General features: G+C 36.5%; 1 protein-coding gene across 3 annotated transcripts in view; it reads left to right on the top strand.

The window, feature by feature from the left end:
• Window positions 1–17,505, top strand: part of LOC131430344 (protein Gawky-like) — a 46,289-nt gene extending 28,784 nt beyond the window's left edge. For all 3 annotated transcript variants that reach the window (XM_058595243.1, XM_058595245.1, XM_058595244.1), the window contains exon 11: window positions 89–17,505. The gene's annotated coding sequence lies outside the window, so the exon portion shown is untranslated. The remainder of the gene's footprint in view (window positions 1–88) is intronic.
• The last annotated feature ends 4,908 nt before the right edge of the window (window positions 17,506–22,413 follow it).

Here is a 22,413-nt window from a genome sequence, read left to right as displayed (position 1 = left end):
TTTTTTAGAATAACAATTTTGTAATGGGTGGATCGAAAAATTGATGTTTTTTTTCTTAATAAATTGTTTCGTTTCAAATATGATGTAGATTTTGTTGGACATCAAAGAACGAAGGTAGCTGAAGGCCTGGGTTTATAAAAGAAGTGTCTTTTCACAGTCAGCGGTTTCGTCTGGCGTAGTATTAAGGTGTTGTGAATGTTTTTATCATTTTTTTAAATATAACGATATACATTTAATATATATTTGAAACATACAAAAATTAAAAAAAAAACAAAAGCAAACCTAAAAATGCAAAAAAACCAACACAAACACATACACAAAACATTTCAAGTCAAAGAAAAGTCTAGTTATATGTTTCACATGTTAAGTTTTACAATAATTATAAATTAATTTCGCGAGTGAGAGGATTCGAGCCCTCCAAAAAACGAAGCATACAAATCCTATTAACTTTAGGTTGCTTTAGATATATAAGTCAGATGAGGATTCTGTTCTTTTTCAATCCTATTATTTTGTACTAGCTGCATTCGTTTCCACCGTCACGCCCCCCACAGAAACGGGGCTGCGGCTCGTGGGATGATGACTCACGCATACATATTTCAGTCAAAAAAAGTAAAAAGTCACAAACAATTATGCACATTTTGCAGTAGGTGAAAGCAATTTATAAGAAAATCAAATGTGGTATTAGAATATATTTCGACGTAAGCAAATCTATAAGAATTAAAAACAAAAGCAAACACAAAAAAAGATGTTACTGATGGTGAGGAAACACAGTCGGAATGACTATGGTTTGCCGCCGGTTTCCCGGTAGCCAGTGTGAGAAGACCTACCTACCAAAAGGGAACTGTTGCAAATTTTCGCTAAAATGTAGGACCTTAATCGATTCGTTCGAACCTGAAAACGCTTCTCAACGAACGCCATTTACAAGAAAGCTTTGAAATTTAAGAGTATTGTTAAAATAACACTACGCGCTAGTACTGCTAATTATACTTTGAGAAGTTCTGAATAGGAACGACAAAATGATAATATTTAAGCTTAGGCATACCTTAAAGACAAGGAAAAATCACGGAAAAAAACATAGCATGAGCAAGAAATACATATATTTCACTCATTTTATTGAATATTTTTATCGGATTGTAGAAAATTATTGGTTGTATTATTTATTGAAAAATGTATTTTTTTTATTTTTGTTTTAAGAAGAAAAAAAAACTTATAAAAAAAATCCGATTATCTGAAAGTTTATTGGCGATGCCAGCCATAGAATGCGAACTTTATTGATGAAAGTAAAGTGATAAGGCACTAGCCGCTAGACACGTCTCATACCAACAATTGTAAGTAATTCTCATCAGAGTGTTCGTTGTTTGTACTCCGTCAATTTACTAGCACAACACAATTATTGTGACGGCAAAATCAATCAAACGCTGATTTACGTTAGAAAACTTTGTATTGCAAATCTGAACTGTTGACATTAACCAAAGTGCACGCCGTCTTTTAAGGTATAGCCGTTTCGGTTACTTCGGAGCTATGGAATTTTTCTTTCACTAGTTGAAAAAAAACAGTTGTTCGTCAAACGATTTTCCATCTGGTTCTGCGTGAAAAAGGTGCATGATGCTTACTTCTCTATGAGTGTGATTCAGGAATGAAATTGATTCACTGTGGTTCTGTGGAAAACGGGCCAGTTAGTCGTTAGAAGTTAGTTGCTGCGCATTGATGTAAATTCATGACGCTAGAAAAGCCAATATAAATTAATCGCGTAGCAATGGTTGACCCTGACATTCTTGTTTCAAAAGCGAATCTTCATTCAAGATTGTGCTTCGATTGTGTTGTGGTAAAAATGTTAGTAGTTTTGATATATTTAACTGCCATTTCATGTGTAAGCCATTAATATTTATAAATTATATAATTTTCTTATTGCCAGTTTGAAGGAAGACATATTTCAATATCATCTTCAACGTAGAATTCAACCAGTTACGGGAAACAGTTATCGTTCGATCAGCATTCTGATGCTGATTCAAGGAAACTTGCTTCGCACTGGGTTGGGTTGAGTATTCGATATATTCGAAGTGCCAAATCACGTAAAAAAAGTTTTGACGGCGGGCTTGCATACCAATGTGACCTTTAAACCATTCAACTCGCTTCCAACGAACCTACAGTGAACAAACATTTCGTTCGATTTTGCATCACGATCTGTCTCTTCTTGAAGCAATGCTCCTTGCTTGCCATTTAGTTTATTCCAAATAATAATAATATCCGTAACATTTCATATGACGAATGAACATTAAAACTGAAACAATGATTACCCTTAAAAAACTTAGCCTATGTAAGCATTATTTTTAGCGTTAGTTTCCAATAAGCTTCAAAGCAAAGCTCATACTATACGATCCTGCTGTACGATTGAGTTTACTACTTTGTGATACTAATTAAATTCTAGGTTTCAAACCATTCTCCAAAGTTGATTTTTCAAACTACCTTACGACAGGAAGTAAACCGTGAGACGCTTCCCCATACGGGGTGGGGGAAGAAACAGTAAACCACATTTCCCCGTGAGAACTTCTACTAGCAATCGAGATCACTTGTGTTAGGATATAAGAGTTTTGACCTTCTTTCCAGTGTGTCGCTAGAGTTTAGTGAAACTGTTTTCTAGTTTAAGTTGTATCTTAACTTCCAATCCCAATAATGTGCATATATTAATGAACCTGTTTTCTAGTTTAAGTTGTTTTTTTTATCTATCTCATCTTCCAAATCCCACAATGTGTGAAAGTTATTCATTAGAAGTATATGCGACTTTAAGCTGCGGGTTTGGTAGCTTTGGCAATTGAATACTTGCGCCAAACGTGAGAAACAGATGTTCGACATATGGACTCTAGAATTTTTATCTTCCCATTTGTAATATTTTAAGCTTTTTTTTGAGGAGAAAAAGAATTCAATCTATGGGCGGGTGTTTCAAAAATTGAACCTAGAGTGACACTGTCGTAGTTGTTTGTTTCAGTAAACACTCTACGTTGTAACTTATACTTTTCAACATTTTTTTTTTCAACTAAAATTGTGCTTCAACTAATCACTTTAACAGGAGTCGTTTATTAAATGTGGAAATACTGAATCTTATCGTTCTAGATCACTAATCCACTACCTCTACCTAATGTAAGTGGTACAATGCTGATTTCTTGTATAGAATTTAACAAATTGTATTTTTGGATAGGGCATTTGAATTCGAGGCATTGTTTTTCGATCTATTGGTACTTCCGCTAGTCGCGCTAGTCCTCTTCGATTGAACCCATCCAGCAACGGTGAGGCAGGTTTTGCAACTGATGCACTACTGAAGCTTCTCTTTCGAGTTCCACAGGTCTTCTCTTCCGGTATTCATCCAATCCTTCCTGGTTTAAGTCTAATGAAAAAATGCTTTAAGTGTCTGTCATATCGTGATACTTACATCGCAATTGTCCTGAAAGCATAGGGTGAAAAAAATGAAACAAAAATCTGAAAAATTAGTTCCACTAATTGTACCATCTTCCGTACTTCGTTTATTATTTGTCAGACTTGTTCAGAGTCGGACACAGCCCTTCCATTTTCAAGCAATCTTTATCTGGTCCAGTTTCAAAACATTTTTATCAATGAGATCCTCAAGGCAACGGCAGATGTTACAAGACATCTTTCCGATATCGACTGCCACGTGCGCGTTATGTCAGACTTCGGGGTCTATACACTAGGGTGCGATATTCTGCAATACTCTGTTCAATGTACATCGAAATCGAATAATCCTACGGGTTAAAATCCGCACTGACTGGCCTACATATCTTTCGTTTAAAACGTCCTAGTTTTCATTGCTCATCGTTGAGTCTTATTTGACATGTAGCATATGATGCAACGTACTGATACTCAGGAAAACTTCCCTCTTAGCGAAACACTTGGTCTTTCAAAGAACCGATATATTTTTTTTATTGATTTTAAAGCCCACTTAAATGAAAACAGACGACATTTTCAAATCGTTAGATGCTAAACATCATGACAACAGTTGCATCTTTGGTTTGGAACTGAAATTTCACTTACTCCGGATCATTCTTAAGTTATTTCGATGGAATGAATCAATTTGTTGGTTCAACTGTTGGACACAGCATCGATCATTAACATTTCTTCCTTGTTCAACGAACGAGCTGCTCATGGTTCCTCTATCTGCTCTGTAATCATGTAGCGTTTCACTCAAACTCTAGAGAAGAAGCGTAGATGTCTTTTTTTTTTGGTAATTCAATATGGTTTTTCTAGGTTTTAAAAATTTGCCAATATTGAGCGCAGAATTTTTCTCTCTAAGACGCCGAGTTCTCGAATATCTGGTTCCTTCAACGAGTATGTCTCGTGACCATATATGTATCAACGAAAAAGTTTTGAGCGTGTCTGCAAGCTATGGGATTTCAGCTGGTTACTAGTATTATTCCAAGATATATGAACTCGTCAACAACCTCGTATCATACCGCCTCTTCCACAGCTCTGAGATCAACACCAAAAAACCAGTGTCGTCCTCAAAACCTAGAAACATGTGAAATTTTTTGATATTGGTTCCGTTTTTCTGCACACCGGATCTTCGTATCGAATCTTCGTACGCTACATTGAACCACAAATTTGAGTCATTCATACCAGTTATATTAACGATTTTCATCCATCAAGCGTCGCACGAATCAGTCTAATCAGCTGTGTCGGAAAACCATGTTGAAATCAACAACTTACTCCTACTCTTTCAGTCGTAGACCACGCGGTTCTCTGCTGGAGGCGTCTTCATTCAACTCGGTTCATGGCTGTTCGCCGCCAGCCTCGGAGCTGCGAAGGGTCCGCAGGTCGTCCTCAATTTGATCGATCCATCTTGCCAGCTGCGCGCCTCTTCTTCTTATACCGGTCGCATCATTATCGAGGATCATTTTAACCGGATTGTTCTCCGACATTCTAACAACATGCTCGGCCCACCGTAACCGCCCGACCTTGGCCGTTTGGACGAGGGTTGGTCCTCCCAGCAACTGGTGCAGTTCATGGTTCATTCGCATACAGCAACCAAGTAGTGGTCCGAATCTATATGCGCACTGCGGTATGTGCGAACATTGTTGATGTCCGAGAAAAATTTTCCGTCGATCAAAACGTGGTCGATTTGGTTTTTGGTCTGTTGGTCAGGTGATCTCCAGGTAGCTTTGTGGATATCCTTGCGGGGAAAGAAGGTGCTTCTGACTACCATTCCTCGGGAGACCGCAAAGTTGACACACCGTTGGCCGTTGTTATTCGATGCGGCATGCGGGCTGTTCGGCCCGATTACCGGTCGGTACATTGCCTCCCTTCCTACCTGGGCATTCATATCACCGATGACAATTTTTACGTTTCTGCGTGGGCAGCCGTCATAGGCTTGTCCCAGCTGCACGTAGAACGCTTCTCTCTCATCTTCGGTCTCCCTTCGTGTGGGCAGTGCACGTTAATGATGCTGTAATTGAAAAACGACCTTTAATTCTCAACCTACACATTCTGGCGTTGATCGGCTGCCACTCAATCACTCGCTGACGCATCTTGTCCAGCACTATAAAGCCAGTTCCCAGCTCGTTCGTTGTGCCACAGCTTTGGTAGGAGGTACCCGCTCGATGTCCGCTTTTCCACACCTTCTGTCCCATCCAACAAAGCGAAGTTGGGAGGATTTAGTTCGTCGTATATTATTCTGTCGCAGCCTGCGAAACCTAGCGACTTGCAGTTCCATGTTCCAAGTTTCCAATCGTAGTCCCTATTTCGTCGCGTGGGTCTATGCCGATTGGTCCAAGGTCGTGTTCTCTTCTATATTATTTGTAATAAATATTTTACGGGCGGCTTATTAGGCCTACGCAAACAACCAGGATCATCGTGCTTGCTCTGTTTAACGTCCCAACTAGCACTAGGACGATCCCGTTGGTGGGGTTGCCACCTTGCATTCAGCTGGACGGGATGCAGCATTTCATACTCAGCCGCTGGATACCAGAACAGACCGCTGTTTGAAGCCGCTCCTAACATGGAGTACAAACGCTTCGACATCCTCTAAAGAGGACCCCCTTCCCTGTCAGCATACGACCAAGGTCCCACCGGGGTTGGTTACCCGATCTTTCCTATGGTTGCTCGTACCCCAGCCGGTACCGCGGGGAGGTAGGGATAGGAGTTACTGGACAAGAGGCTAAGAGCCACACTGGGGCCTGAATTACGCATTGTCCAGGCGTTTACCAATCAACAAACAGATGATGATTGTCTGCAACTAGTATTTCCGAAACTTGTGAAGAATTTGTCTGGTCCGTCGTTGAACGTCCTTCCCGAAAATGGCATTGGTATTCGCCGACGAAGCATTCTACCAACGGATGCGATTTGCTGAACGGAACTCTAGACTGTATCATGTAGGCGGTATTGAGGAGTGTTATGCCTCGAAAGTTTTTACATTCGAGCCCACCACATATGAGACCATTTACATCATTTGTTCAAATTGTCTCTATTTGCAAAGTGGTTCGAAGTTTATTTACCGAAACGATTGAAATAAATTCGAAATTTTAAGTTCTGCATCTTTTGAATCGTGGCATTTTGCTTCTAGTTTAACCTTTATTTCTTCAATTTTACAAAATTTCGATTTTCGAGCTGAAGAAAGTGTGATTTGAATTTCCCCATTTTCCCCTATAATTTATTTGTGGCATATTTTTGCATATTATAACTTATTGAACCGAATCACGATATTGGATGAAAAAAAAAAATCAAAATAAGGCAAATTTTCTAGTTCCTCGAAAACTCTAATAAAGTTTTACTCGAACATGACGAACATGGCGGACCGCAGGACCGCTTACTTACCTTATCCACCAGCCTAGTTTTGAGGTATTGTTCTTTGCTGTATCTTGCATGGCTCCATGTATGTAGTTCGATCCATGGCCGCTCTTCGGCGATCACTCAGAGCATTGATACTTCGTAAATCATCCCCCACTTGATCGATCCACTTTGCTAGCTGTGTTCCACTTTTTTTGCGCCTACCGGATCTGATTCGAGAGCCCTTTTCGCTGGATTGTCGGTCGGCATCCTGATGACAGTCGTTTAAGCAACTGTTGTAATTTGTGGTTGCAGTTTTGTAGATAGTCAATTTCGTACGGGGACGTATTTTACTCGATTGGAGCCCAAATACATCGTCGATATGATGTCATCAGGACATAATACAATTTTCATGCTAGAATGGGACGTTTTTCAAATTCAAAATTTTGAAACTGTGAACGCAAGCGCAAGCGTTCAGCGTAAACCATAGCAAAAGCAGGGATTGTTGTAAAATAAGGACATTTCGGGCTGTTCCCTAAAATATTCCTTACTGTTTGTTAATCACGATTCAGTTTAGCACTTTTTGCCGAAAGATTTATTGGAGTGGCCAGTCACGTACCCAGAGGGGGGCCCGGCCCCTTCCGAAATCAAAAACAGATATATAATTATTCAGAAGGTCTCATATGTTACATAAATAGCAAGACAGTAAACGTAAAGAAATTTAATACAATAACAGTTCCAGTGGAATAGTTTAAAATGTCTGTTAAAAACACCCGTGAAAGGCACACCAAGAATTAGGTCCATAAGCAATCTTCAGTAACATTATATTTTATCTTTGGGTCCCTCCCGAAACGAAATCCTGGGTACGGGCCTGGGAGTGGCCATGCCCTTCCAATATTTTGGCTACCGGAATAAATATTTTAAAATTTGATAGAAATATCTTATGATGTTTATGAACACATTTTTATGTTATCCCCGTAATCGTTCATATTCCTTGACTAAGTGATTAAAAATTTTCAACTAATTTACTACAATGTGAAATGTGCTATACTTTACCACTTTGAAATATTGGTTATTACTGAACCAGTAAGGAAAATGTTCGGAAAAACTATATTCTTTCCGCTTTGAACGGTAACATAAAATAAAAATGGTTCAAAATCTTTTACTAATTTGCAGGGCGGTAATTTTTTTTTGGTAAATCTTCATGGGCACACTATTGCCTGTCGTGAATGAATTCAAGCAACTCGACGTCAACATTTCAGAACGGGACATGAAAGCAATCTTCTCTTGAGCGTATAATTGATTCATATTTATGACATCCCCCTAGCTTTTCGTGTAAAATGATAATCAACACTGGCAACCATTGCGATCGATGCTAGACGTTGATCTATTATTTTTAATCTTTCGCTCGTTGACCATTGAAAGAATACCAAATTTCGTTCAACATTAGTTGAGATTTCATACGTTAAGCGTTTCTGATACAATTTTCTAGCTGATAATATAAAATGAAACTATCGGATTTTGACTAGATGACTAGATAAAAACAAGAATTTCTCCAAGAGATCGAAATGCCAAATTGTAACTAAAGTAGTACTAGCTATAGTAGAAACACCGTCTGGAAAAGATGAGATAAAACAACAACATTCAGTGTTAATCCCGGTTCGCTAGTAGCAGTAAGCAAGCGTAAGAAGTGACATTTTGCAGCCCATGCATGGTAGATGCTCAAGTATTGTGGCTTATGTGCAGGCTATGAAAGTCCAGTTAAAATGTACGTGCAATAAATAATACTATTTTTACATTGGACAAAATCCCCGTGGTAGTGCGGTAAACCGCATAAATTCAAATTCAAAACCGAATAGTGTGATATTTTTTCGAGATATTCCATCATATTATGTATTACGAATCAAAATTTGCCATGTTTATTATAAGGGATTGTGTGTAAGCATTTCGGATTTACACTGCCTGCCTTGGGTGTTTGACGATGATCTGAATGCATCACACCTTCTTTATATGACGAAACGTTTACTGATTCATTCACAGACAGATATCCATTATAGAAATAGAATTTAGTTCGCAATCCAAACTGAAATCAGAAAGCTCAAACGGTTCCCCGTAGTCAGCCGAGAAGAACATGTCGCTAGTTACCATTTCTAATTCTTAATTAGTTAATCGAACGCAGAACTTAACATCACTCGAAATAAAGACTCAATTAAAGCTAAACAAAAGTAAAAAGTACGCAGACAAAACGTAAAGCGAGACCTTGATTAATCTTATTACCACATGACTTATTGATATCGATTAGACATAGGACAACAATTAGTAGCTGCTAGTGGAAGGATTATCAACTAGGGACATAAATCTCACGCCTGCAGAAATTGATCCTCGTTTTTTCCTAATTTAAGGTTTACCTCTGTTATTTTTTGCTGTCAAACCAATGAGAACCGACGGTTGTTGAGCTGTTAAAGCTAACTTAGGCTAGACATCTTATTATAATTATTAAAAATAATACGAATAAAACGAAAATTTCCACGCTTTTTCATTCCTGATGAAAGTGAAAAATCAAATATACATAATCGAAGTCAGCAGCAGTTTTCAAACGTGGTACGATATTCACAAATGCTTCCCTCAAAACGTGTAACGTGGTTCGCACATTGAGAGACACGGAATGAAGGAAATAAAATGAAAACCACTCAAATCAATTATTGACTAAAAGTGATCTGTAAGTAAACAAACCAGCACATCCGACTGTTAATTCCCAACTGTGTGAAACAAACGTGGTGCAAACATTGTATTGTGTAATCCTGAAATTTGCCATTTGCGAAACGCAAAGAAAAAAGAAGTGAGCTGTTGTTTTTTTGTTGTTTTCTAACGCAAATCTATGCCATTTCTCTAGCATATTTGTCATAACTTGTAAGAGGCACACCGAACTAGAAATACCGACAGCACAATTCACAAATGCGTAGGACGTTGTACTGCGAAATGGACACCTGAGAACAATTGCAAACTATCAACATTCTATGAAAAGGAATGAATACCAATGAATTCCAATAACTGAGAAAAAAAACCGGAACCACACAAGGAATGTTTGAATTTACACAACAAAAGAATAATATTTTACTAACAATAGTTAAATCTAATACGGTGAAGTGTTCATTTATGTAGTAATGTGAAAGTAACAAAACAACTGTAGTTTTATTTTTTCAGTTAAGTATAATTACACTACGTGACCAATGTCACAGACTAGATTCACAAAATGAAACAAACAAAAAAAAAAAAACAAAATAATAATTAAACAAGACTGATTTAACTATAACGGTTAATGAGAAAAAAACATTGTAATAATTACAATCACATATGAACAACAACATATACATACGTATCATGATTTCTACCTATATTGATGTGCAAAAGACGAAATTAACAAAAAATAAAATGAAAAAAAACCTACCCTTGCTCTTGAGGAAACATGGCTTTCCGAACGTGTCGAAGTGGCACACTGGACTGGACTGTGCAGTGCTAGTTGCGAAGTCTGTTACAAATGTTTGCATAACCGATAGCTAGGGGCCTAATCATGCTAAAGATCTCGAGTGTCAAATATTCGAGTCAATTGTTCTGCCACCGGATGTGTAGTTATCACATCCTTCTAACTAGAACTGTTCAAATGTGTTATAGAGGCTGCTATAGGCAAAATAAAAAAAATTAAAAAAACCACAAAACAAAAATATCACGGCGGTGTCATTAGATTAATCTATTTCAAACGACGGGCGGCGAAACAGAAATTCATCTAGGTCATATCATATATCAGTTTACTTCCATCTGTGCACTTCTCCCTCCAAGGGTGCAGTCCATTTTTCGATCATTAGTCGATCTTCTTACATTACTGTTTTCATGAAATGAGTTTGATTGTGCGTTTTAGCTGTTAGTGTGTTTAACTCGACTATCTAAAAAAAATGTTTAGGTTCTTAAGAACTTTACAGGAACAGAAACAGATCTGAGGGATGCACAGCATCCGTCAGCTGGTTCTTGGTTAACATAATATGTATTTATTATACCCCAATTGATAGCAAACGCTCAGCTCGGCTCTTTTGCGAGCGCTTACAAATCAAGAACTAACATTAAAAAAAACACGAGATACCACTATCCAAACCTCATCTGAACATATTCGGGTAAAATTAAATTTACGCAAATCTGACCTCTGTAGTGAGAAAATATACCGGCAGACCGGGCAGATTCTGCTACGTGAAACCAAACCGCGGTTCACAGACAAACACACATACAAAACAGACCTTTCGATCGATACATTCTAGTCACTGAAACTGTGTTAAAATGAGATAATAAACGAACCCCTTGCCTAGTTTGTGGCAATCTGTGAAGTTGGAAAACTCCAATCAGTCAGGCTGAATCCAAACCACGCATGCAAACACACTCACACACATACATTCTGAATATGTAGTTAAGTGTTCCACATGGTTCACGATCTGTCGAAAACACCAGTACACACTCTGCACTACATCCTCTGATGATGAAGTGCCGTAGTAACCAGATGTCATCGCATTTGACTCGATTTGCCATACGATCTACATATGAACAATCCAAAATAAATCTATTAGGAAAAAAAATTAAAGAAAGCGAACCTAGAATCAGCATTTTAACTCGAGAGGCCAAACAGATTGTAGATTGTAGTGTACAAATTGTACAAAAGAATGCAATTCCATCTGGTTATCGACTCATGATGAAGCTGCATTTTCATAGTTCATTATTTACCGGTTCAGATTGAGACAGTTTTTTTTTGCTTTGCTTCGATTCGAGTTTTATGCACGTCATGGGAATCAGAATTAATCGTGCACCAACATTATTTTGCCCTTGACAGAGCGAAGGAAAGTCCTTTCCTTTTGTCAGAATCAGAGAAAACCAAACAACGGGAATTTCGGAACTTCTGTACTCATTCCCACATTATCAGATCCGAATGGATTCCGAATCGGCGAGAAATTCTATGTGGAAATCATAATGAATTCGGTATCAATTCCAACTCCAGTGCAACAACCGAATCCGAATGAGTTTCGCCTACAACCGGTTGATTCGGAAATCTGTCGGAATTCAGTGAGAAGATGCGGATTGAATTGTCAATTCGGCTTCTTCTTCTCATTCTTTCCCGATTTTGCACGTTTTCGTGCTGATTATCAGTTTATTTTTAAATGAAAACGTTATATAACTGAATACATAAATTTAAATCTTCAAGTTTTTCGAATATACCGAACTAGTAAATAACCAGTTCTTCTTATAATTTCAGCATAAGCTGTTGAAATTCGCTGGAAGTTAACAAAACGGCCTACCTTAGTCAGCATCATTCATTCCTCTAGCTGAAGTGTAGTGAAATGGCTTAAGTCGCCTAGCTTTTACACTAACCCATTCATACCCACATTATCGAAATGACGGAATGCGTAATGAATTCTTACTCGACTGCATGATTTTTCAGTGCTCGATCGGTTCAGTGCAAGAATTTTTGCCTGAGTTGGCTGCTCGATCAACCTGATTGACAGTGACATTATAAATGTCATTGAATATTCGCTCATTTTATGAATGTGTTAGTGTAAAATTTAGGCGACTTAAGCCATTTCATTACACTCCAGCTAGAGGAATGTATGATGCTGACTAAGGTAGGCCGTTTTGTTAATTTCCAGCGAATTTCAACAGTTTATGTTGGAATTTTAAGAAGAACTGGTTATTTACTAGTTCTGTATATCCGAAAAACATGAAGATTTCAATGTGTATAATCAGTTATGTAATGTTTTCATTTAAAAATAAACTGAAAGTCAGCACGAAAACGTGCAAAATCGGGAAAGAAGAAGAAGAAGACAAATTGACAATTCAGTCCGCATCTTCTCACTCAATTCCGACTGATTTCCGAATCAACCGGTTGTAGGCGAAATTCATTCGGAATCGGTTGTTGCACTGGAGTTGGAATTGATTCGGAATTCATTATGATTTCCACATGAAATTCCGAATGAAAATTTCTCGCCGATTCGGAATTGATTCGGAATCCATTCGGATCTGATAATGTGGGTAAAATGAGCGAATATTCAATGACATTTCTCGGTTGATTTTTCATTAGGGCGTATAAGCAAGTGACAGTTTCTCTTTAATCACTCTCTCTTTCGATTATTGTGATGTGATTAAAAAGATTTTCTTTGATATTACTATTCTGTTTGAAAGTCGAAAGTTTCGGGTATCATTTCATGCAATGAGTTGAGTGATAAACGTGGAAACCGCTTGGTAATTAATAGAAGAGAATGTAAACAAAGAGAAACTGTCACTTGCTTATACGTCCTTTTGAAAAATTAACCGATTTTTATAATGTCACTGTCAATCGGGTTGATCGAACAGCCAATTCAGGCGAAAATTCTAACACTGAACCGACCGAGCACTGAAAAATCATGCAGTCGGATAAAAATTCATTGCTCTTTCCGTCATTTCAACAATGTGGGTTCTAGTTAGCCGGAATTGAGGAAGAAAAGGCGTACTGAATTGTCCATTCGTTTTCGTTTTCTTCTTCTCCGATTTCGCAGTTTTCTTGCAGATTTGATATATAACTAGAAACTTTTATTATATATAACTAGAAAATGACCAGTTCTTCCTAGAATTCCGGCATAAACTGTTGAAAAATGTAATGAAAACGAACAAAAATAACTTTACTTGGTTGGCATCGTTCATTACATACAACATACAACAGCGTAAGTCACCTGACGTTTACACTAACACATCCATAACGTTAGCTTAAAATCAGTGACATTTAGAGCGAAAAATTCTAATTAAGAATTCCATCCCAGTTAATACGAACTCCGAATCATATTCGCCGCCAACCGATTGGAAATGAGGAATTGAGTAAGAAAAAGCATACTAAATTGTCAATTCGTTTTCGTCTTCTTCTTCTTTTTCTTCTACGATTTTTCATGTTTTCGTAATGATTTGTAAATAAATTCGAAATAAAAATTTCAAATAGCAGAATATATAAATTAAAAACTCTGAGTTTTTCGGATATATAGAACTAATATAGAATCAGTTCTTCCTTGCATACCAGCATAAACTGTAGAAATTTGCGTTAGTCAGCATCGCCTACTCCTCTAGTTGAAGTGTAATAAAATGGCGGAAGTTGCCTGACATTTACACTATTCACGTATTCACGAAGAGAGTAAAATTCACGAAGAGAGTAAAAATTCTCTTCGTATTCACGAAGAGAGTAAAAATTCAATGACTGTCATTCGAGTTGATCGAGTACTCAAAAACGAGCAGTCAAGTAAGAATTCACAACTCATGTGCTCGACAAACTCGATTGACACTGTCGTCATAAACGTTGTTTTATATTCACTCTAGTTATGAATGTGACCGTTTTCGTTTATTGATCAGAGCTTTAGAGCTGCTGGACCCAGAGCTGCCCAACCAACTTTTGAAATGTTTGTTTTAGAAGCCTGGGGTCGCTCTAGATCGGACTCCAATCGCGTAGTTTCGAATATTTTGTCGGGCCGCACCATGACATTCATGCGAGTTTGTTTAGTTTTTTTCTTTTTTTCATAAGTTTTTGTTTAGGTCGCGTACCACGTCTTCGTTTTACTCGGAGTCAGAGTCACCCGCGTGTAGGCTCAAAAACGAAAACGGTATAGGTGAAAGTCAGGCGATGTACGCTATTCGTTTTGCTCTTGAGTTATAAAAATGGATGCAATGCAAATGAGGTACGCGCATTCGGCCCAATCATAGGGCTATTGTACCAATAGTCTTCTCATTAGTAGAGCCACCATTATTACTCGACTTTTAATCAACGAATTGTGATAAAATCAAATAGAATATCTTTGCTTCGGCTATAAGAGGTAATACCGTAGAAAAAAATAATTTGAACTCTTGGTTTTCGAATATGAGATGACTACTGGAGCCGGTTCTCTTTCGATTGTTGCAAAAATTTTTTGCTTTTTCCGGTAATTACTTCAGTGCAGATTAAAAGATGATAGCTTTAGTTATTATCGGTAGATAATTGGAGAGAAGGGTTGCTAAGAATACCGTAATAATCGAAAGAGAAAGTAAACAAAGAGAATCTCTCATTGTTACATTCGTCGTTTTGAACATTTTATACAGAATTCAGTTTATTTTATCTCACTCAATTCCGACAGACAGATTTTCTTGCCGATCGATTCCCGGCGAAATTTCATTCGGAGTCGGTGTAACATAGATCCGGATTGAGTCGGAACTTCCACTTAGATTCAGGAGAGAATTTTGCCAATTCCGCTTTGATTCGTAAATTATGTTGAACTGGCAACAATGCAACAATCGTCTCAGGTAGAGAATTTTTCCGAGCGATAATTAACGGCTTTATTGCAGCCTGTATCTTTCAGGTCAAGGCTAATACAACTTCAGCGAATCGGTTCGATTTTAATCTATGGCATTCAAAATTCTTTTGTACAGTAAAAGAGGCTATCAAGTTTACTTAAAATACAAAGTTCTTTATCTTTCAATTCGAGTAATCATTTGTGATTAACGTTGAATTGTTATTTCAATCATAAAATCTGAAGCCGATAAAATATCACTTGGTTTTTTGGCATGGATGTTAAAATGTATGAAAATGAAACCAACAAAATTCAATAAAATGAGGCTAATACTGTCAATGCTTTTTCGACAGCCTCGTCTAGCCGGGATTCTGTCGGCTGCCGTAATTCCTACCAAGCGGAATAAATCGATCCTCACAGCATTCTTATAAGTTATTTGAATTGGATTGCCGTTACTCTCTGAGTAAAATTCAATGCAAATCTTTTTTTCTACACCTAGTAAACTTGTAAAACTCATTTTCAATCTAAAAAAGAAAATTTTTATCAATATTCATCGAGAAAAAGAGTGACAAATAAGACAGCAGAAATGAAAATTTGTGAACAGTAATCGCAGGGACGGGACTCAAATCAGTAACTTTGCATAAACGAGAAAAACGTTTTGCGAATTTAACTATCCTGCGTAGTTCAATTGGCAAAACCTTTTTCCCGGATAGGAAAAGCTACGGATCGCAGTCCCGTCTCAACAGTAACTTTTTCGCAAATTTTCATTTGTGATGTCTCGTTCGTCAATTTTTTTTTCAGGTTGTTTTTTCGTTAGATACTTATGTCGGTTGTCAAACCGTTTGTTTGAAACCAGTTTCGAAGCTAGTTTGAACGTCATTGAACTCGAATTCGAGTCAGTTTTGAACCTGATTCTTATATCGGATTTACTCACACCCGCGTTGCTAAGTGCGAACCCGACACAGTTTCGTGAAAATTGTTTGTTTGATGAAACTACCCTGGATTGGTTCTCAATCGAAAACGAAATTGAAATAAACCTTAAGAACAAGCTCAAGACGGCTCCACGTCTTTACAAGACTAAAAATAAATCGCTTAGTAAAATTAAGAATACTCTAAAAATGATATACGATTTATCTAGTCCCGAACTATGGATTCCTATGATTTACCAGTCAAAACTATTGTTAAAATTGTCTGAGAACAGTGACTTTATTGGGAATACCGATTGACAAACCGAAAATGTTTCTCTTAAACAATGGCGTTCAATCTGTAACTGTTAATCGTCGGATATTCTATTGGTCTAAGATTAGAGGAAGTGAAAACCGACCTTCTTAGCTAGAACGAACTCGAACAAAAGCATAGAATAATGACTAATGAAAATGCAACTGAACCAGTCTTGGCACAACGGATATTACTCTTGGCTGGCTTATCTAGCGGCATGCAGTAGTTTAACGCACAACCTTGAAGAAATAATGCTAAACACTTGTTCCGTACTACTCTGTGAATCATTTGTTGAACTTATTGTTTCTAAACAAAATAAGAACCTTTTTCCAAACAGGTGCTGTGTAGAAATTATACCTAATTAAGCGTACTTAGACCACTAACGCCACCACCTCTCTTAGGCTAACTCGTGAAAACAAAAGAAAAAGTAAAAAAAAACTACAAAATAACCAAGAATAATCCAAAATGGTGCGTCCTTTAATGGCAAAACAAAAAAAAACAACTGAATTATGGGAGTAATAGATTGTGATAAATTTGTATCTTGAGGTCTTACAATAACACAACAACAACGTACAGTTATCAATATTTGTTTGCATACTAGTAGATCATTCCCTTCTGATAGTGAATTAACAATGAAACCGGTTTTTCGTTGGTTGTTTTGTCATTTCATTTTTCACATTTCCGATTCTGCTAAGCAATATTTAATGATTTCTATTGTTACTGGCCTACATACCAAAAGCTCTCAATTACACGTAAAATATTGACATCAAGGTTACACTGGAAACAAATGATAAGAAAACCACTCAACAAAACAATAATGAAAAAAAAACTACCAAACGAATGAGCAAACACAAACATAATTGTAAGTGGTAAATTTGAAGTAATGGAAATATCTGTAGTAAACACTAGAAACAAGGAGAAACTCTCCCGCTCTGTTTTAGACACATACAAATATGAATGAAGAACAAAACAGACACAACACAATCAAATTGTATTTTACCAAAACCAACAAAAAATTCTAATGAAGTTTATAAGGAAAACCACAAAAGGCATAAGAAATAATTATTGCAAATACAATAAATTGAGATCGTGAGAAATGTTTTGCCTTTGAAAATACTATTTATATTAACAATAGCATCTAAATCAATGTAGCCAAAAAAATATAAATATAAAAAAAATACTGAAAAGGTAATCATAACGATATTGCAAATATCAATAAAACGATGATTCATTAAGCAAATTGGTGTCCATTCATTGTCTACTCCTTTAAAGCAAACGAGCAAAACAAACGAGGATAATTTGAATCTTTTTTTTTTGATAGAATTTTATATTTACGAACGGTGGTCAAACAAATTACACAATAAAAAAAAGACATGTCAAAGAGAAAAGGGAAACGAACTGGAAGTGTTCCGGTTCAACTGGATGTGTATCGTAGGGTTAAGCAAGACGGTCGCAATTTTTCCGATTTCCGAGCGGCTGGAAAGGGTGTCCCAGCTACGTGCGAAATTTGTGTTCTATGTACAAGTGATAACGGCAAACAGACTCGGCGGCTCTCATACACTACTTTTTCCCCAACCGGTGTCCCCACACCCCCATACGTTCCGTTTCCTCGTCACTTAATACGCATGTTATACCGAGAATACCAGTGAGCCGCGGGCAACATATTCAGATACCTGCCACTAGTACTGCAAGCAAACCAATGAAACCCACCCAGTAGACTGGTCCTCTATGCTAGGTCCACTCGGAAATATGCGCTGCCGTTTAAGGTAGAATGTGCAACTGTGTACATACTGACAGAAATGATCGTGTTTCGTGAAGAAACAAAAAACAAAAACAGTTTCTTTGCGTTTAGTCAAATATTGAAGTCTGTTGAAAGTTGTTTGAAGCTGCAAATAAAAAAAAAATACTAGGAAAAGGCCAGAACAAGGAAAAGCGAACGGAATGTACTTTGTGATTATTATTATATTTCGATCCAAAATGAAGTAACATTAAAAACGCTAATGTTGAGGAGTATGCATAATTTGTAGATATAGTTTCCATTAAAAAGATTATTTTAGAACAATATTAGTCTTAAATTGTAAGAAAAAAAAAAACGGAAAAAAATGTCATAAAAATCAATAAAATTATGAAAATCCAAAAAAAGAAACCACAATTCATGATAATATTCTAGCCTTATTTAAAATAATGAAGGAAAATGAAACTATATATTATGCAGTGAGAAAAAGCAAGAAAAATGAAACCTATGAAAGTGATTAATATTGAGCATTGATTTACGAACATATATTAATGAGTAAGAATCATTGATTATATAACATTTGAAGTGTAAAAAAGTAAAAAAAAAACAATAAAAAATAAATTATGTATATGCAAATTGTGTTTCATTCCATTTTATGTATGTGGCACTACAGAAACAGATTCAACATTGTTCGTCAAGTTTCTGCAGAGTAACTTTTCATCTTTTTGTATTGGGTCAGACGGGGTCGAAGAACAAGACACGCGTTTTACAAACCAGTTGTGACATCAATATAATCGTACCAACCAAGCCATGCAATCGTTAAGTCTAATTTTTTGGTCTAATTTGGCGTTTTGGATACTTCGGTAGCCGTGGGTTCCAGACGTCTATCAGGTCCGATTGAGTAACGTCTTCCAATACCAAAATTACATAAAACATTTCGGTTTTCTGTGACATGTGTTGATGAGACAGCGCATCATATGATTGGTGAGGAACAGGTGAGCTTTTCATTAATATGAAGCTAAAAATTTTAGATGGAACTTTTTTTCGTTTACTAATATTTGTACAAAAACCAAATGTCATTCACATAAGAGGGATGTCAGGTTAAATTTGCAGAAAGGTACGGTTTTCCATAACAGTCTATTATTTCTAAAATTTACACTCAACATTTGATAATGAGTGAGATCTTTAAAAAACTGCGGATCGGTAAATATCCGCAGTGTTAATAAGAAATCTGTAATTCTAGAGATAATCTGCAAATGTGGCATCACTAGTTTTAATATACTGAGCTTATTTGTATAAGGGGCTGTCCATAAAAGACGTCACGCTTTTTTTTGGCAATTTTTGACTCCACACCCCCCTTTGTCACAAATTGTCACAGCAGCAAAGAACCCCCCCCCCCCCCCCCCCTCTATGCCACATATCACGAATTCGAAATAAATAAAATTCATCTCAATACATACTCAATATGTATGACAAACCATACAAATATGAGGGAAAAATCGATTTATTACATGCTGTCATTAGATTAAAAAATATCTCTAAAACTACAAAACCATCGAAATTATTTTAATAATAATAATTATATAATTTAACAAAAGTATTTGATAGGAATTGATGAAACATTTAAATCATCTGTTTTAATTCTCCTAGGGGTACACAGATATATTATTTTTTCAGCTAAGGAATAATATTTTCTAAGTGTAGCATACAGGGCTGAGAAAATAAAGATCAAAACCTCATCAAATCGAGATCACTGCCGAAGAAGATCGCTTGTGATATTTCCCAATAAAGATCACTTCTGATCAGTGATCAGTGATCTTTAAATCACATCGATCAAAATCGGTACGGAACTTCCGTCACACAAAATCAGTAATAATTTTGAGCTAAAATGATTCATGATTCATGTAATTTCAATCATTGGATGATTCGATCAGCTTTGATCTTGGTGGAGGAAAATCACATATGATCAAGATAAGACATGACATGATCTACGTCTGAAATCGTTGATCCCCCGCTGAGGGGTGTGAAAATTAGTAATAACAGCAATCCTACAGAAATTTATAACTAAGGTTTACGCGTGTCAATGAGACTTTCCCAAAATCAAGGAACACTGTCAATTTTGTATCTAATGCTCTTTTAACACTCCTTATCAACAGAGTTGGGGAAAATACCGGTTTCGTTATGTTACGGTTTACGTAGTTTCAACATATATTCTCGTTTGATCAAGATTTGTTATTATATCTTATTTCGTTATTGATGAGGCATACCAATTTCATTAAGTACAATTGATCCAGTGGTTCCTTTTTCAAATGGAATACAATTGAATATACTGCATCAGAATGAGGTAAGAGAAATTCTTATGATATACTATTCTCAAAGCTAGAAAATCAAATTACTGAAAAATTCGTCTTCTATAAATGTTTTGCTCTTGCTTTGAAGTTACAATGGTAGCATTTTATATTTTGTTGCTTTTTTCTCGTGCTGACTTTGGAATCATTTTTGATATTTTAACTCTTATTTCAAAGTAAATAATGTTATTTTCTACCATTGAGATGTTAGGTTTTAATAATTGGTTTGCAAATCACTTCTACCCGGGCTGTTACTTCTGTGTATGATATTCAAGCTAAACAGGGCAAATTAATCAACTGCATGACATGCTTTATGATTGAACATGTTTTTCTTGTCATTATAATTATTGATAATCTCAACATATATTCTAATGTTATTTGCTGGTTTTATTAATATTACTCCGCCAACATGGTATTGCTGAATGAATTTTAAATACATCAAGAAGCATGAAATTTCCATGTGACTGACCAACCAAACTTTTTGAAATTCTTGCATTCTTTGTGTGGTTTATATTCCACATCTACTTACTACCTATCATAAGATTTCCGAAAGTTAAAAAATCCATAATTCCAAACGATTGGTGCACCCAAACTCATATACATTGACTAAAATTGTCAGTGCATAACTTAAGTTAAACCGTTTGAAGGCATCTTTTTTTTTTACTCATATAAGGCAAAATTTATTAAATTCGCTAATTTACTCACCCCTCCGTGCACTTTTGCTGATAACAGCAGAAATGATTTCCTGCATCATTCATTTCCGAATTTACTAGAAGAAGCTTTTACATTAACAAATACACGTTTTCCTATAGAATGTAAACGTTTATTATGAAGATTTTTTCTGGAAATAGGGCAAAGCAGTAATATAGTTAGGTATTTCAAAAAAGCGCTCATTGAAAATATTACACGTCACATTCCAACAAACCTCCCCCTCCCCCTGTCACAAAAGGTCACGTTTTGTGAAACACCCCCCTCCCCCTTGCGGCGTGACGTCTTTTATGAACAGCCCCTATGTTTACTAAAGAATATCAACTGTGCACATGATTTTCTCGCAGCGGTCAATTAAAGTATAAAGTGCGCAATATTCGGGAGATTTAAATAATATAAGTATTTGGGTGAAGAACTATATTCACCCCTATTCTGTACGTCGATCCATTCGAAATATTCCGATCGAATGTGCAATTTCCATTCTGCATTCCATTCGAGTTGGGTATGAACTCGAATATCATTCGTTCGAGTTGTTAAATTTTCGAACATTACTCGATCGACTTGCGTGCGTATTACTTATGTTCGGTTTAGAACCGTTTTAATTTTTTATACAAGTGTGATGGTTTCGCTTACTAAGAAATTAATAATATAAATAATATAGAACGTGTAAGTAGTGCTGACAGCTTTGATGGTTAGTGTTCGAAATTTCAAGTGTTCCCGAACGAGAGTCGATCGAATCATACAAGTCGAACGGAATAAAGAATGCAAAATTCGAACTCGAACGAAAGTGTAGACACAGACTAACAGACAGGACACTCAAATTAGATTCTTTAACCATATAAACGGTCATTTCGAATATTCCTTTAGTTGGGACAGTACTCGCATATGTCATGATGGCGACACGTTACCCTATCAAATACATCCTGTCTGTCATCTAGACTGTGTTTATTTTTTTCATTTACCAACCGAGTTGCCATTCATACAGAATTACCTGTAATGTATTGATTTGTATACCTCCATGCGAATTTCATGCAGGATACAGATTAATTACATATTGCCAAAACTATATAGAGAATTGTGCCTACTTCTCATCCTACAACGAAATACAAAATCGAACCCGTTTTGTTACAATATTTACTTGCTTCTGGTCTTAATTTCGGATGAAAATTAGTTTCTTCCGTATCACAAATCTGTCGAATTGCAGAATCGGGGTGAATATGTCTTAGATCTGAAATATATTACTTGGGAAAAAATAATATTAACAAACAAAAAGATGATTGCACATTTTCCCATGTGGTTCTGGTCACTTCCATCCAGCGAG

The sequence above is a fragment of the Malaya genurostris genome, chromosome 2 (assembly GCF_030247185.1).
Source record: "Malaya genurostris strain Urasoe2022 chromosome 2, Malgen_1.1, whole genome shotgun sequence".
NCBI lineage: Eukaryota > Metazoa > Arthropoda > Insecta > Diptera > Culicidae > Malaya > Malaya genurostris.
The sequence above is the reverse complement of the archived record's forward strand: the minus strand, read 5'-3'. Positions and strand labels throughout refer to the sequence as shown.